Consider the following 14,002-nt stretch of genomic DNA (forward strand, 5'->3'; position numbering starts at 1 on the left):
ACCGCCCTAAGCCGTTGGGAGTTGCAGCTTTAACACTCTATATTTTGCCAGCATGGGGAGCAGCCATGTGTGGGGGCAACTGTGGTTAGGAGTCTGCCCATCCTGACGTGTCATGGGCGTGTTAGAAAATATTTGAACCCCTGCTCTTATTTATTTACAAATTAAGCACTGGAAACAACCAACCAACCCCAATCTTTCTAATGACGTGCAATGCCAACAAATCCCGCAAACCGATCATGGTTATATGTTCAGCCTGTAATCAGAATATTTAACCCACCCCTAGTTCTGTAAATACATTGGGCCTCATTCCGAGTGCAGCGGTATGGGGTTAACGGCACCGGTAAGGATGCCGGTGCTGTTAAGCCCCTACCGCCGCATTCCGAAGTCCCTTAGCGGGTCCCACTAGGGCCGGCTGGTTTTACCAGCCGCCCCTAGGGGCACCCGTTCAGGGACCAGGGAGCTAAAAACGGTTATTAGCTCCTTCCCCATTCCCATTGAGCCTTATGGGAATGGGAAATGCTTTTCGGAATGGGGACTTACCGGGTCCGCAAGGGTCGGAATGTCCCGGTAAGTCCCCATTCCGACACCACGGACCCGGACACGGGTTTGGAGGCAGCCATGGTGCTATTAGGACCATGGCTACCTCCAAACTCGTAATGACTCCCATTGTCTGTTTGGTTAACTATGAAATGCCAATCTTGGAATGTTGTCTTTTGATTAGTTATACTGCTAGGAAAGCAATACAAACTGCTTTTTGGTATTCGTTGTCATGCTAATCCCACTCAAACAACACAGGGCTGGGCTTGTCGGTGCATCAAATAAGGTGCTTAGTTTCGTCATACTCATAAACCAGACTGAATCTTTCTATTTTGCCCACCCACAAGCCAAGCCTATATATATGTATATATATATATATATATATATATATATATATATATATATATATATATATATATATATATATATGTATATATAATTATATAGCATATTTATGAATATATATATATATATATATATATATATATATATATATGGTGGTCGGTGAAAAGGCCGAAAAAAAAATCTCGAATAACAAAAATCTCGAAAAAAAAGGCCGAAAAAAAAAATATCGAATTTTTTTTTTTTATATATGTATTTTTTGGGTCAGGTAAGTAAAAAAAAGGGTTAAAATAAAAAAATATAGAAAAAAAGGGTGTTGGGGGAACCCCCCCATTTCGAAAAAAAAGTCATAAAACAAATTTGATTTTTTTTTTGTTCGGCCTTTTTTTTCTAGATTTTTTTTTCGAGATTTCGAACTTCGGTTTTATGACTATAAACCTATATATATATATATATATATATATATATATATACAGTAAAGTAACATTGTTAAAGGGATCTTACGGTTAAGATGTGCTACTAAAAACCTATGAAATTCAGTTAAAAAACTTTGCTAAAGGGACGTTATGGGTCCAAGTAAAACCAAAAACCCCCTGAAATTCGCCAGATATGGTAAACTAAGCAACCATAACTTGCGCCACCAACGTGCACTGCTAAGAATAACACCCAGGACATCAAAGATGACATCACAAATGCAGTAACAGCAAAACTTAGCAAGAAACTAGTGAGTACACTACATTTATTTTATACATTTATAAACTTTCGGTATTAGGATCACTAAAAATAATATATATATATATATATATATATATATATATATACATATATATATATATATATATATATATATATATATATATATATATATTTTTTTTTTTTTTACAAGAAATGTGTAGTACTTTGGAATGGCTGGAAGAAAATGTTCCTTGTGATGAAATGAGTGAAAACAGTGATACTAATGGTAGACACTAAACATCTCTATATAAACAAATGTGTATCCATTACTTTATGTGTACTTACCATTTTTTAAAAAAAAATAGACCATACAGGAACTAAAAATAATACAGAAACAGAGACCTTAGAAAATCATCTGCAACGAATGGAGCAAAAAAATGGATCTATTAAAGGAATAGTGCGCTCAGAAAAATTATTGTCCTGAGGGTTCGGGCATGTGTTTCTAAGCATACGTTTTATTCACCTTACCATAGTTTTACTCTTTTTTACACATGTGAAATGAGGCAGCAGGGCGTGGCCATCTTGTGATAATCTTATCTGTTGTCACATCGCCCAAGGTGGACTGCCCTGGCGGCACTAATTCTTATGCCCCGCCCCTGAGGCTGACATCACCAAACCTAGTGATATTCTACACCTATCTCCAGGACGTTACTGGGCAGTGTAGCCAAACTCACCCAGTCATCACCTACGTGATAACGTTAGTTGATGCAGAACCTGGAATATCAACACACATCATCTCACAACACAGCGCGTCCCACTATTGAATATAAAACCATACATTTAAAGGAAATAGCAAAACTGTACAATATTCAAAGCACTTTTATTTCACAAAAATTGCTCCGAGAACATCTGGCGATTGCCATAATCAAGCAAATGGGTAATTTTTGTCTTCGTTCTTGATCCACAAATGTTTATCGTGAGTCACGTGGTGTTCCATTTGGGTATAAAAAGCGTATTGGATGCACTGTGAATCGCAAGGCTTTGGCATCAGCTTGATGCTAGGCCACCGTAAATGATGTCAGGTTGCTCCTTATCACAGGTACCACGTAAAGGCATATCGGCCCGTGGCGATCGTCCCAAAAAAGAGTCATGGTTATCCAGGCATTCATGTGTATCTGAAGCTGCCGGTTAAAAAACCCATCAGTTGGTTTCTGGAATCGATGACATTGCAGAAAGGCAGGATATAGCTGTTTAAAAACTATAACAGAAATGTGTCAGAGTAGCCGATCTTTAGTACAGTTTATCATTTTACCCATTAATTCGGCCCTGTGTTATAACTAATGATGAACACGGACATGAAACAATGGGAACACAGAGAACACAACGTGGAAAGTAGACTTCAATTTACTTCAAAGATTAGTGCTATGCAGTATATTCAGCTGGAAATGGGATGCGGAAGCTGACACTACAATCAGAGATCAAGGTATGGGCAAGAAGAACACATAGAGGGAATTTTAATTAAATATTAGCATTGAATTACGTGTTTGTGGAACCTGGGGGAATCCACTAGTGGACTACACGCATCACCATGCTGGACTGCCCACGTGCCCGGGACAAAGGCAAGTACACACACAGTTTGTATTTGCGTTTTGATGCAATATGACACAAACAACAACTGAGTGCAATGTAAGCCAGCAGCAATAACGGTCGACAAATGATAAGTTGACTCGTTGGTCTATAAAATCGTTGAAAGTAAAACTTACATAATATTTGTCATTTCCATTATCTCGACGTAACGCAGACACTCCGTTCAGGTCAATGAATTTTCATAAAATGAAATTGCATGTTCCTTTGTCCAGTTTTGGAATGGTGAACCTTATCATATTTGACAGTGTTACATCCCTCCCTTTGTGCATTCCTTTTGGAATCCTCCCTTTGTTTCAAGATAAAAATACAATTGAACCTTATACTGTGTACGATGCATGGATTTCCTCAGCTCAGAGGCAAAAATTCAACAGCGCTGACCTTCACTCAGAATGGGAGCCAATAGCCCATTTTTTGCAAGGAACAAGTCTCAAGCCCTGACAAAATGTGCTAGTACAATAATGTCCGAGCAAGCCCTGCTGCAACCCCCTCTGGCCAGGTCGTGGTTCCCTGGCACCATGACCATAGTTATATATTAGAGGCCTATAATTTGCACACGTGTGTTTGTACTATCCCACTTTGGGTCACTAGTGAGGTGAACAGTGTGGGGGTCTTCCCACCTTACAAATACAGACATATAGTAAATACATAATAGTAATGCTTTTACATTATAATGCAGATGGTACCAAAAATTACTGCAAGCCAAGTGGATTCACAAATGGTAAAGTATCACTTGGTGAGGAAACCTTCACAACATTGGGTATAATCTACCATGCAGGAGCCCCAATCAATGCAGGTCACTGCACTGCATTTATAAAAAAGAATTGTGGATGGGTCAAATGTAATGATACTAACATTACTACAAAACAGAGATTACCAGCAAATCTTGTAAACACTTAATATTCTTAGAACCAAAATTTACTAACTAATCTGTGTATTAACTTACACAAAACCTGAACTTCAAAATTATGACCAGTTAGAAAACGCCAAAAGGTACCTAACTGGCCCAAGATTCTGCAACATGCGAACAAATAAATGAATACCATTGAAATAAAACAAGAAATAAACGGTTACAATGCGCCAACAGGTATCTAACTGTCCCAAAAATCTGCAACAAGCCAACAGATAGATGAATACCCCTAAAATGGAAAAGAAATAAACACATACAATACACCAAATGTTATCTAATTGCAACAATACTACCACCACTTCCAAATAAAAAAACATACACATGTTCAATTCCTCCTACTGAACGCAATGCAAGAAATGTATTGTACCACAACGTAGAAAGTTATTTTTTTTAATCCAGCATGGAGTTTTTTCCCACAGACCCAATGATTTAATCAACAAACACAGGAACTGAGCAAATTGCACAGTACACTGGTGTGAACTATTGCACTTCTAAAGAGCTAACTATGAGGGTCTACAAAATACAGAAATGTCTACTATGCAACGCAATACACATTATAAACTACCTACACTAACGTGTTTTTTTTCTTTTATGACAGTGATTGAAAAAAATGTTTGTTCCAACTACCCATGTCATGAAAAAACTGCAAAAAAACAAGGGGATTCCTCTGAGTCTCTCTGCCAGACATTAGTCCTGGGTATGAGAGCATTACACAGATTCTTTAGCTCACTATCTTTCACAGAAGAGAAATATCCCAATCATATCAGTCTTTGTCCTGCCCAAGGGAAAGTCCAGCACCGAAATGCTAGTCAATTGTCCGCTAAACAAAATTACCAACAGCAACCCCAGGCACGTGTTTCAGTCTGGTTGGACCTCATCAGTAGGGTGGAGCTGTGCCTCTCTAAGAATAGTGAGCAATTGGTCCACGTCTGGATTCCCCTAGTAACTTAGGGTGAGACCCAAAGGTACTTAAATATGCAAAAAACAAGGGAGGTCCTGGGAGTCCCTCTGTCAGACATTAGACCTGCGTGCAACAGCCATACCCAGATTCTTTAGCTCACTACTTTTCACACAGGAGAAATATCCCAATCATATCAGTCTTTGTACTGCGCAGGGGCAGTCCAGCACCGAAATGCTAGGCAATTCTCCTCTCAACAATAGTACCAACAGCAACCCCAAACACATGTTTCGGTCTTATTGGACCTCATCAGTAGGGGGAAGCTGTCCATCTCTTAGAATAGTGAGCAAGGGGTCCACATCTGGAATCCCCTAGTAATGTAAGGTGAGACCCAAAGTTATATAAATGTTTAAAAAACCAGGGGGATCCTGAGAGTCTCTCTGCCAGACATTAGTCCTGGATGCGAGAGCCTTACCCAGATTCTTTAGCTCACTATCTTTCACAGAGGAGAAATATCCCAACCATATCAGTCTTTGCCCTGCCCAGGGGCAGTCCAGCACAGAAAAGCTAGGCTATTGTACTCTGAACAAGAGTACCAACAGCAACCCCACGTGTTTCTGTCTGGTTGGACCTCATCAGTAGGGTGGAGCTGTGCCTCTCAAAGAATAGTGACAAGGGGTCCACGTCTGGATGCCCCTAGTAATTTAGGGTGAGACCCAACGTTACTTAAATATGCAAAAAAACAAGGGGTGTCCTGGGTTTGCTATTGGTACACTTCTTCAGAGTAGAATTGCCTAGCATTGCAGTGCTGGACTGCCCCAGGACAAAGACTCATATGTTTGGGATATTTCTTCTCTGTGGAAGATATTGAAATGAAGACTCCGGGTAACTCTCTCTTAACCAGGACTAATAGAATAATTAGCAAGAAAAAACTGCATACAACCACAAAAAGTCAAACAGTAAGTATATCATGATTGGACTCACAAACACCACAGCATAACACACCCATTCAAGCAAACACCTAACCATACACCACAATGCAAAATGTTTGCTTCAATGGGTATCTTATGCTGCAGCGCTTTTTGCCAAACACTACAATCTTGACTGCATGGCCTGACCAAAACTCTTCATACAGCCTTACCAAAAGAAACACTAAGTATATAATAATTAAACTCACCAACACCACAACATAACAGAGCCATGTAAATGAACACCTCACCAATAAATACAACACAACATGCTTAGGGTCTTCAATACCAACATTCTGAATACAATCCAATAAACAAACTAAGACACATCATCTCATTGTCCTATAAACACTATGGGCCTCATTACACGGAAGGCGGTAATGGTTAACGGCCACCGTTAATAGTAATGGTGGCCGTTAACCATTACCGCCTTACTACGAGGTCCCTTAGCGGGTTGGTGTTTTAACGCCTACTTTTTGCAGGCGTTAAAAACCAACCCGCTAAGGGACCTCGGAGCTATTTACGGCACCGCAAAATTGCGGTGCCGTAATTAGCGCCTTCCCCATTCCCATAGAGCCCTATGGGGCAGAAATGGGAATGGGGAAGGGCAATGGCGGAAGGGGGATTTACCGCCCCACCAACCTTCCGTGTAATGAGGCCCTATTACACTACTACCAATCAGTACACACATTTTTAAAAACATATCCCCTAAGCAGCCCACATACCATAATCATAATCTTTGATAACATGGGAGTGTTATGCTGCGGTGTATGTAGCCAAGGCTTAGAGTCTTGGGTGCATGGCCGAAGGCCTACGGCACTTCGGCCATGCACCCAAGACTTTAGGCCCTGGCCACAACCACCACAGCATAACACACCCATAGAAACAAACACCTACCAAATAACCACATCCCAAAAACATAATATATCCACCTCAAAACCTACCCACTTCAATTAACATTCTAAAAAATAATTACAACCAACGTAGAAACTCTTCAATACATACCCTCTTCACCCAATGCTCTTCTAACCACCCAAAACCAACATCATACTAATATAAAATAGCCAGTAGTGCGCCCAGTGTTTATTATGTCCACAGACACCGCAAACACATCACAACCTTCTCCCACCTAAACAAATACAGCATTTGACCCATCTCTTACTGCCCCACCCTCTCCAAGCACTCATACAGACCAACACACTCCCCAAAATTGGACTTATGCTCACTTCCAAATCGCGCTGTCCACGGACGTCCGCAGATCCAATATGGCGGGTGCAGCAAAACAATGCACGCACCTCACTCCTCAACCTTCAACCCAGCCAATCAGAGAACACGTCACGTGTCCGCGGACATGACACAAGCCGATTATCCAATCAGTGTCCTGGCCACGGAGCGAACAGGGAAGTGTGAGACCTACTTTTTGGTCGTTGTAAAAAAATACCATCGGTTTGGGCTGTAGGCGTGACAGACATTTTTTCTCCATTTAGTCTAGGGGAAAAAAGCAATTTTGGTACCCACCCTATAACCTTGCCCCCCCGGACCAAACCTCACCAAACTTTGCAAATTCAGCGTGGGCCATATACTTTTTTTGCAAAGTTTGGTGAACATTCGTCCAGGGGGAGCAAAGTTATAAGCCGCCCAAAAAGTGCTCTTTTTATGAGTTTAGCAACTTAACCATAACTACATGGCCGCTACTGCACACCATGTAATACCCTAAAGCTACATTAGTTTCAGTATCTTGAAAAACTCACTGCATGACATGATATGTCATTTATAATGCGCTTAATACCCGGAGGTTTCTAAGTGCGGACCTGCGGATCGAAACTGTATTGCTCCGTGTTGTCTTGCTCCTAAGGCAAGCAGGATGCCACTGAGCTATCCTCCCGAGACAATGTTAAATTCAGTGGAGGGGTGGGGGTAGATAAGTTGTAGAGTGGATCACTCTTTGTAATGATTTCATAACTTTGTAGCATACTTTAGAGGGGCATCCAGATCGAAGAATGTATGGGGCTCAGTTTATCAAAAAAGAATGCAGTCTCCACCTGATTCTTCAAGCAAGGAATTTGCTGCAAAATAATAAAGCATATATTTAAGAAAGTACTATTGGTGAAACCTAATCACAAATGAAACATACATTATTGAGGTGTAGCGGTGGGTCAACGTTTAGGGGCATCACATGGGCAATAATGTTATTTTTGGAATGACTACAAGAAGGGTCAGTGGAGTGATGTATGTTTCCTCAAACAAAAAGCCATCCCGAAAGTCCAAATGTTGACGATGAGGCCATATTTGTTAGTTTTAGGTTCAGAAAGGCATCCTCTGGTGGCTCCATGTAAGTAATGACCCTCAGTCAGCTCCTTAGAATGGTACGCTTTAGCAGCAACCCTAAATTCCCAAGCAGAACATTTTACACATGAACGTAAGGGCCATAATTCTCAACCTACCAAATGTCTAACGAGGCTCCTTTATCATTAGACGTTAAGTTTGAATTGTTCTTTCAATTAAAATCGATTGAGCTAGATTCATGACAGGACTTCCATGGTCTGACCATCCAAAGTCACATAAATAACGAATTCATCTTTTTTTAACAGAGACCAGTCTCTAAGTGCGGACCAGGAGTCGAACCTGCCTTGCTCTGCGTTGTCTTGCTTCCAAGACAAACAATTGCCCCTGAGCTACCCTGTTGGCCGGCCACATAAAAGCCTCGAAAGAACTTGACATCTGGGATCCCATGCAAAATGCACGTGATTAGTTACGTTCTAATCAGAAGGGGCCACTGCATCTTCCAGCCACACCAGGCAACCAATGTTTGATTTCTTGAGTCTATGGGCCTCATTCTGAGATGGGCGCAAAGGGATACCGGGCACCGTTAAGGACATTGGTGGCGGTAATCACTTTGCACCCTATTCCGAGGTCCCTTAGCGGGTCCCGCAATGGGCGCCTGGTTTTACCAGGCGCCCTTAGCGGGAGCCGCTAAGGGACCAGAGAGCTAATAACGGTACCGCAAATTGCGGTACCGTTATTAGCTACTTCCACTTTCCCATTGAGCCCTATGTGGGCGGAAATGGGAATGAGGGATGGTTTTTTCAATGGGGACATACCGGTCCCTCCAAGGTCGGAATGGACCGGTAAGTCCCCATTGAACCAGGGTCGAGTCGGTACCCGTATGGGAAGAAGTCATGGCGCAAATAGCGCCATGATTACCTCCATACTCGGAATGGGGCCCAATGTATCTATGAACCTGTTCATGTATGGTACAAAGAAATACAAAACAATGTCACTGCACAAATGTAAAGTCTTACCAAAGCATTATACTGATAGATGCAGTGCACTTCAGCCACAAGAAGATAGACAAGATATAGGTCCTTATTTCTTAGGGATTCCGTTCCATGGGAATTATTTTAAGACCACATGAACCTAATATATTATGCCTATGTTGTTAAAAAAAACAATGTTCTGAGAAATGTGAAGCACTTGAAACAAGAAATAAAACAAAACGAAAACCTAACAGATGTGGGACATGATAGTCAGGGGCGATACCCCAAGGGCAACATATCTGGAGCGTAGGTTGAGCATACATCCATACGATAGCATTCTTTGTTGTCACCTACACTCATACGAATACTGCAAACTTCAAGAAATCTGAACCATTTCTGCAGTGGAAAGATAACCTGCGTCAAACCTTTGAAGTTGGTTTAAAACAAAAGTAGGCAGTACGAACAGGGTGCCACTGAATTATCTCAAACACTATGGGCCTCATTACACGGTAGGCAGTAAGGGTTTACCGGTACTGGTAAGGGCACCGGTACCGGTAAACCCTTACCGCCTTACTACGAGGTCCCTTTGCGAGACCCGACCTTAACGGCTGGTCTAGACCAGCCGTTAAAGTTGGGACCCCTCAAAGGGACATTGGTGCTAATTACGGTACCGCAATTTGCAGTACCGTAATTAGCTCCTTCCCCATTCCCATTGAACCCTATGGGGCAAAAATGGGAATGGGGAAGGGCCATGGAGAAAGGGGGAATTGGGTTATAATTCCTCTTTTCTCCATGGTGGTACCGGTATGCTACCAGCGGCAACCATGGTGCTAATAGCACCATGTTTTACCGCATAACGTGTAATGAAGCCCTATATGTGCAATATCACATATAACATATTAAGCATGCTGGGTGTAAAGAAGGAGTTTGGCGGATGAGGGTAGACATCAGTCGTCATGAAGGATAAGACATGCATCAGCTAACTCCCATGGTCACCTTATGGTAAGTGACAATTGCGTGTGAGGACATTGCAGCTTGGAATATTTACCATCAGTGACTAAACAAGAATGCAATCACGCGTCTTTCACACCTAAGGAATTACCCTTAGTTTACTCCCCAAAATAATGAAGGAAATAATGGCAAGAGAGGCAATAAGGGCAGAAGATGGGTTGCATGCTGGTGACATCACCTTTTACTGAAGAGCTAGTTGTCAACATCTTTGGTTGATTTCATATAGGAAGTCATTCATAGTGTTCCACATCTTGATTCACTGTCATCTAGTGTCAGGGTCACACCCACCCCCTGGCCTGGAGTATTGCAAACCTTTTATTCAAGAGACAAGGTGCCACCAGGGTGTGTTCCATTACGTTTTTTCAAGTCTCTTCAGTTAGACCTAATTTTTTCAAGAAATATTGTGGTTTGCAGCAAAAAGAAAAGCATTTGTTCGAATAGTCCCAGGGCCCTTATTTCAAAAGTGCCATTAGGCTTTGGAGTCCAAAGGGCTATGGATGTAACCTGGAACATTGACTCAGTAATACATGAATTAAGCTTTTATAACACACCTAATGCCAGAGACCAGTCTGTAAGCATGGGACTGGGATTTGAACCTATATTGTTCTGCGTCCAAGAGAAACTGTTGACCCTGTGCTATCCTCCCAGCCCTGTCCATGCAGAATTAGTTCCTAAAAACAATATCCCAGGAATCTTGAGACTTGAGGGTAGAGGAAGAAGCAAGGGCCAAAACCACTCGTACCACGTAGAAGCTCTAATACCTGCCCACTTATTTCCTGGAGGCAGGGAATCATCCCATACTGTTTCAGTGCTAAACGCTTGCCACACTGCATGGCTACCTTTATTGCTACACTCAACTGCATACATTCAGGGAACATACTCTCCTCCAATTGAAAGTCATGCAAAAGTGAAATGGAGGACTTCATCTCGCCAAAGGGAAAAGACACTGGTGCACATATATTAGCTCTTTGTGGGCCATTTTATCTGCTATTGTGGAGCATATAAGGCTTAGGACAGGACTCGCTTAGTCTTTACCGTGGTATTCTAGTTTTTAACATCTAGTATAGAGCTTGGCTGCACAGTGGTTCTTTTGTATCCAACTGTCAGCCACAGCGTTAGGTACTTTTGAGCGGTAAGGAGGGACACAGGCGTCTACCTAAGTTGGCGCTTGGTCCCTCCTCCGTTCAACACTCACTCTGTTCAGCGACGCTCCACGAGCATAGTATCGAATTTTAAACGCGCTGTCTTTTCCGTAATATGCTTCAGGTACACGCAGATTTATTTGCAGCTGCTTGCTGCGGGGAGCGGTCCCAGCGTGTGTTGACGTTGCCGTCGTCATGACAACACACATTGTTGCCTCTACCATCATGGCGTCAGGGTGACGTTCTGCGCATGTGCACCATTTGCGTTGACTCTTTTATAACATTGGGCTCACAGCAGCGATACATCGCTTGCAGCCGGACGCCCAGCGCAGATACTACGTAATGTAAGTTTGGCTTTTTGGAACACAGTTACGATGACCAGCAGGAAACATTTTTTTTGCTCGTAGTGTGCACCCTGAGAAGTGTAGTCCATGTACGATTATGTAGACATGGCTTGTTTACGTGAGGCGTAGTAGATTGTGTTTTTGGGGAGTGTTTGATGTGGACATTCTTTATATTTACAAGTGATGTTGTTCACATTATGGTGCCTTGTAGGATTTAGATATTCTGTTTAGTTCGTACAGGCACGGGATATACTGGTTAATTAGATTTCTCTATTTTATTTCTTTTTAGTTGACTATCAATTGACTCTGAGCTGGTTTTTGACTGTGGCGGCCGCGCGAGGTCCTGTCCTCAGCCTTGAGTGCATTCTACCGTATTCTATCATATCCCAATACAGCCTTTGGCTCCACCATTGTGGCCCCCGTTTTGGTGATTGACAGAAGGTCAGTTTTGTGTTATTCTTGAATAGCGGGATGATCAGATGCTTGTCTGTTGAGAGGAGTAAGAGTACAGCTTGACTCACCCTTACACATTTTTGTATTTATTCACAGCAACTCAGACTGAATTTGAATGAAAATGTATGTACAGCAGTAACCGCCCTGAAGAAGGATTTTTTCCGAAACGCGTTGGCATTTTTGTATATAATAAAGTGGACACTGCCCACTGAATTGGAACACATTGGGACATCAATATAGGAAATCTAATTGTTTGTAACAAAGAATTCCCGGAAGTATCATTGTGATATTGACATTCTATAGGCCTATGATGAATGTTACAACTCCTTAAATTTCCATATGAAAAGTATGTGCTCAGTGTGATCTAACATTTGACTCGATTCAACCCTAATCAATGTGGAGTTGTCGACTTAATGTATTACAATTTCAAGTGAATTCTTGCTAGTTAGCAAGAAGGGGTGTTGGTGCAAAATTTAATTGTTTGAAATTAAGTTTGGGTTTGTGTTACATATCCAATTTGAAATATTGTTCAAGCCTAGGGTCTATTAACCTTGATAAATTAATTTACTTTACACGAACAACTAATGCTTGTTGCGATTTATATTTATTTAGAGCGAATGTACCTATATCTAATACTGTAGGGGTTTTGTTTTCCCTTGTTGGAGTGCCGTTAGGGACCACCTGTCAGCAGATGACAGGTTCTGTTTGTCTCCATTTTATCTGCTTGCCATTAATTCTTATGCAGGGATTGCATCACACTGAAACATCAGTCCAGGCTACAGATGTTTCTGGAAGCTATCCCCGGACTGCTTTTATACATCCCCAGAGAATGCTGGTTTGGGTTTTCAAGACATTTTAGATGACTTAATAAAGAGCAAGGACGCAGTGATGCAGTGACTAATTGTGACGCTTCTATGGTAAGCAACTACATGGGGATGGGGGGTATGTATGCTCTCTGACTGAGCTATTTAACAGTTTAAAGCATTGCAAGCACTCTTTGGTAAGCAATGCAAGATGGGAATCCAACACCTCCTCTTCATAGTTTCGATTATAATTCAAGGAATCTTCTTGAACCTTAAAAAGAAGGCCAACATTGTGTCTACTCTTTTACAAAAATGTAAGAGAAGGACAGAGGACGATTGGCAACAGTGTGAATAATCTTCAGAAAAAGAACCATCTGTATGGGGTCAAATTTACACCACCAAGAAAGAAAAAGTGAATTCCACTTAGTAATATGGATTTGCAATTCTGTGATAATGTAATTGCTATTTTGTAGTTTTGTAACCTGTAATGTAGGAGAACATTTAACACCTACGTTTTTACTGCTTTCTGTTTTATAAGCAAAGTTAGTACAGAATACAGAGCTGGTGAGCAGGATATATTCAGAGGCAATGTTTCGGTTTTGTCACAATTAATTTTTAATCCCAGAGCTATGACCATAGTCGTTAATGGAGGCCATAAGGAGAGGAATCAGCTTTTCATGATTAGACATCTAAAAAAGAGCACCATCAAGGTATGCTTCTACTTTAACAGTGTATTCTTTGACTCAGAGGCCAAATAATCGAAAACTAACTCTAGCTAGAAAGGATTCTACAGCTAGAATATATTAAATTAGCGACACTGGGACCATTGACATGTGCCACTGGATAAGCAGAAATTATCAAGCACAATTGTGTTTTCTCAAAATCTAAACCTTGAGCCAGAATGAATAATCTTGGTCAGCTTTCGGATGTTAGGAGCAGTAGAGACTGAAAGAAGCCTGAATGAGAGCTGGGTGTCATCTGCATAAGAAGGAAAGTTAGCGCAGAAGGTAGAGATGCA

This window comes from Ambystoma mexicanum, chromosome 5q (assembly GCF_040938575.1).
Source record: "Ambystoma mexicanum isolate Mex_15411 chromosome 5q, UKY_AmexF1_1, whole genome shotgun sequence".
In the NCBI taxonomy this organism is placed as follows: domain Eukaryota; kingdom Metazoa; phylum Chordata; class Amphibia; order Caudata; family Ambystomatidae; genus Ambystoma; species Ambystoma mexicanum.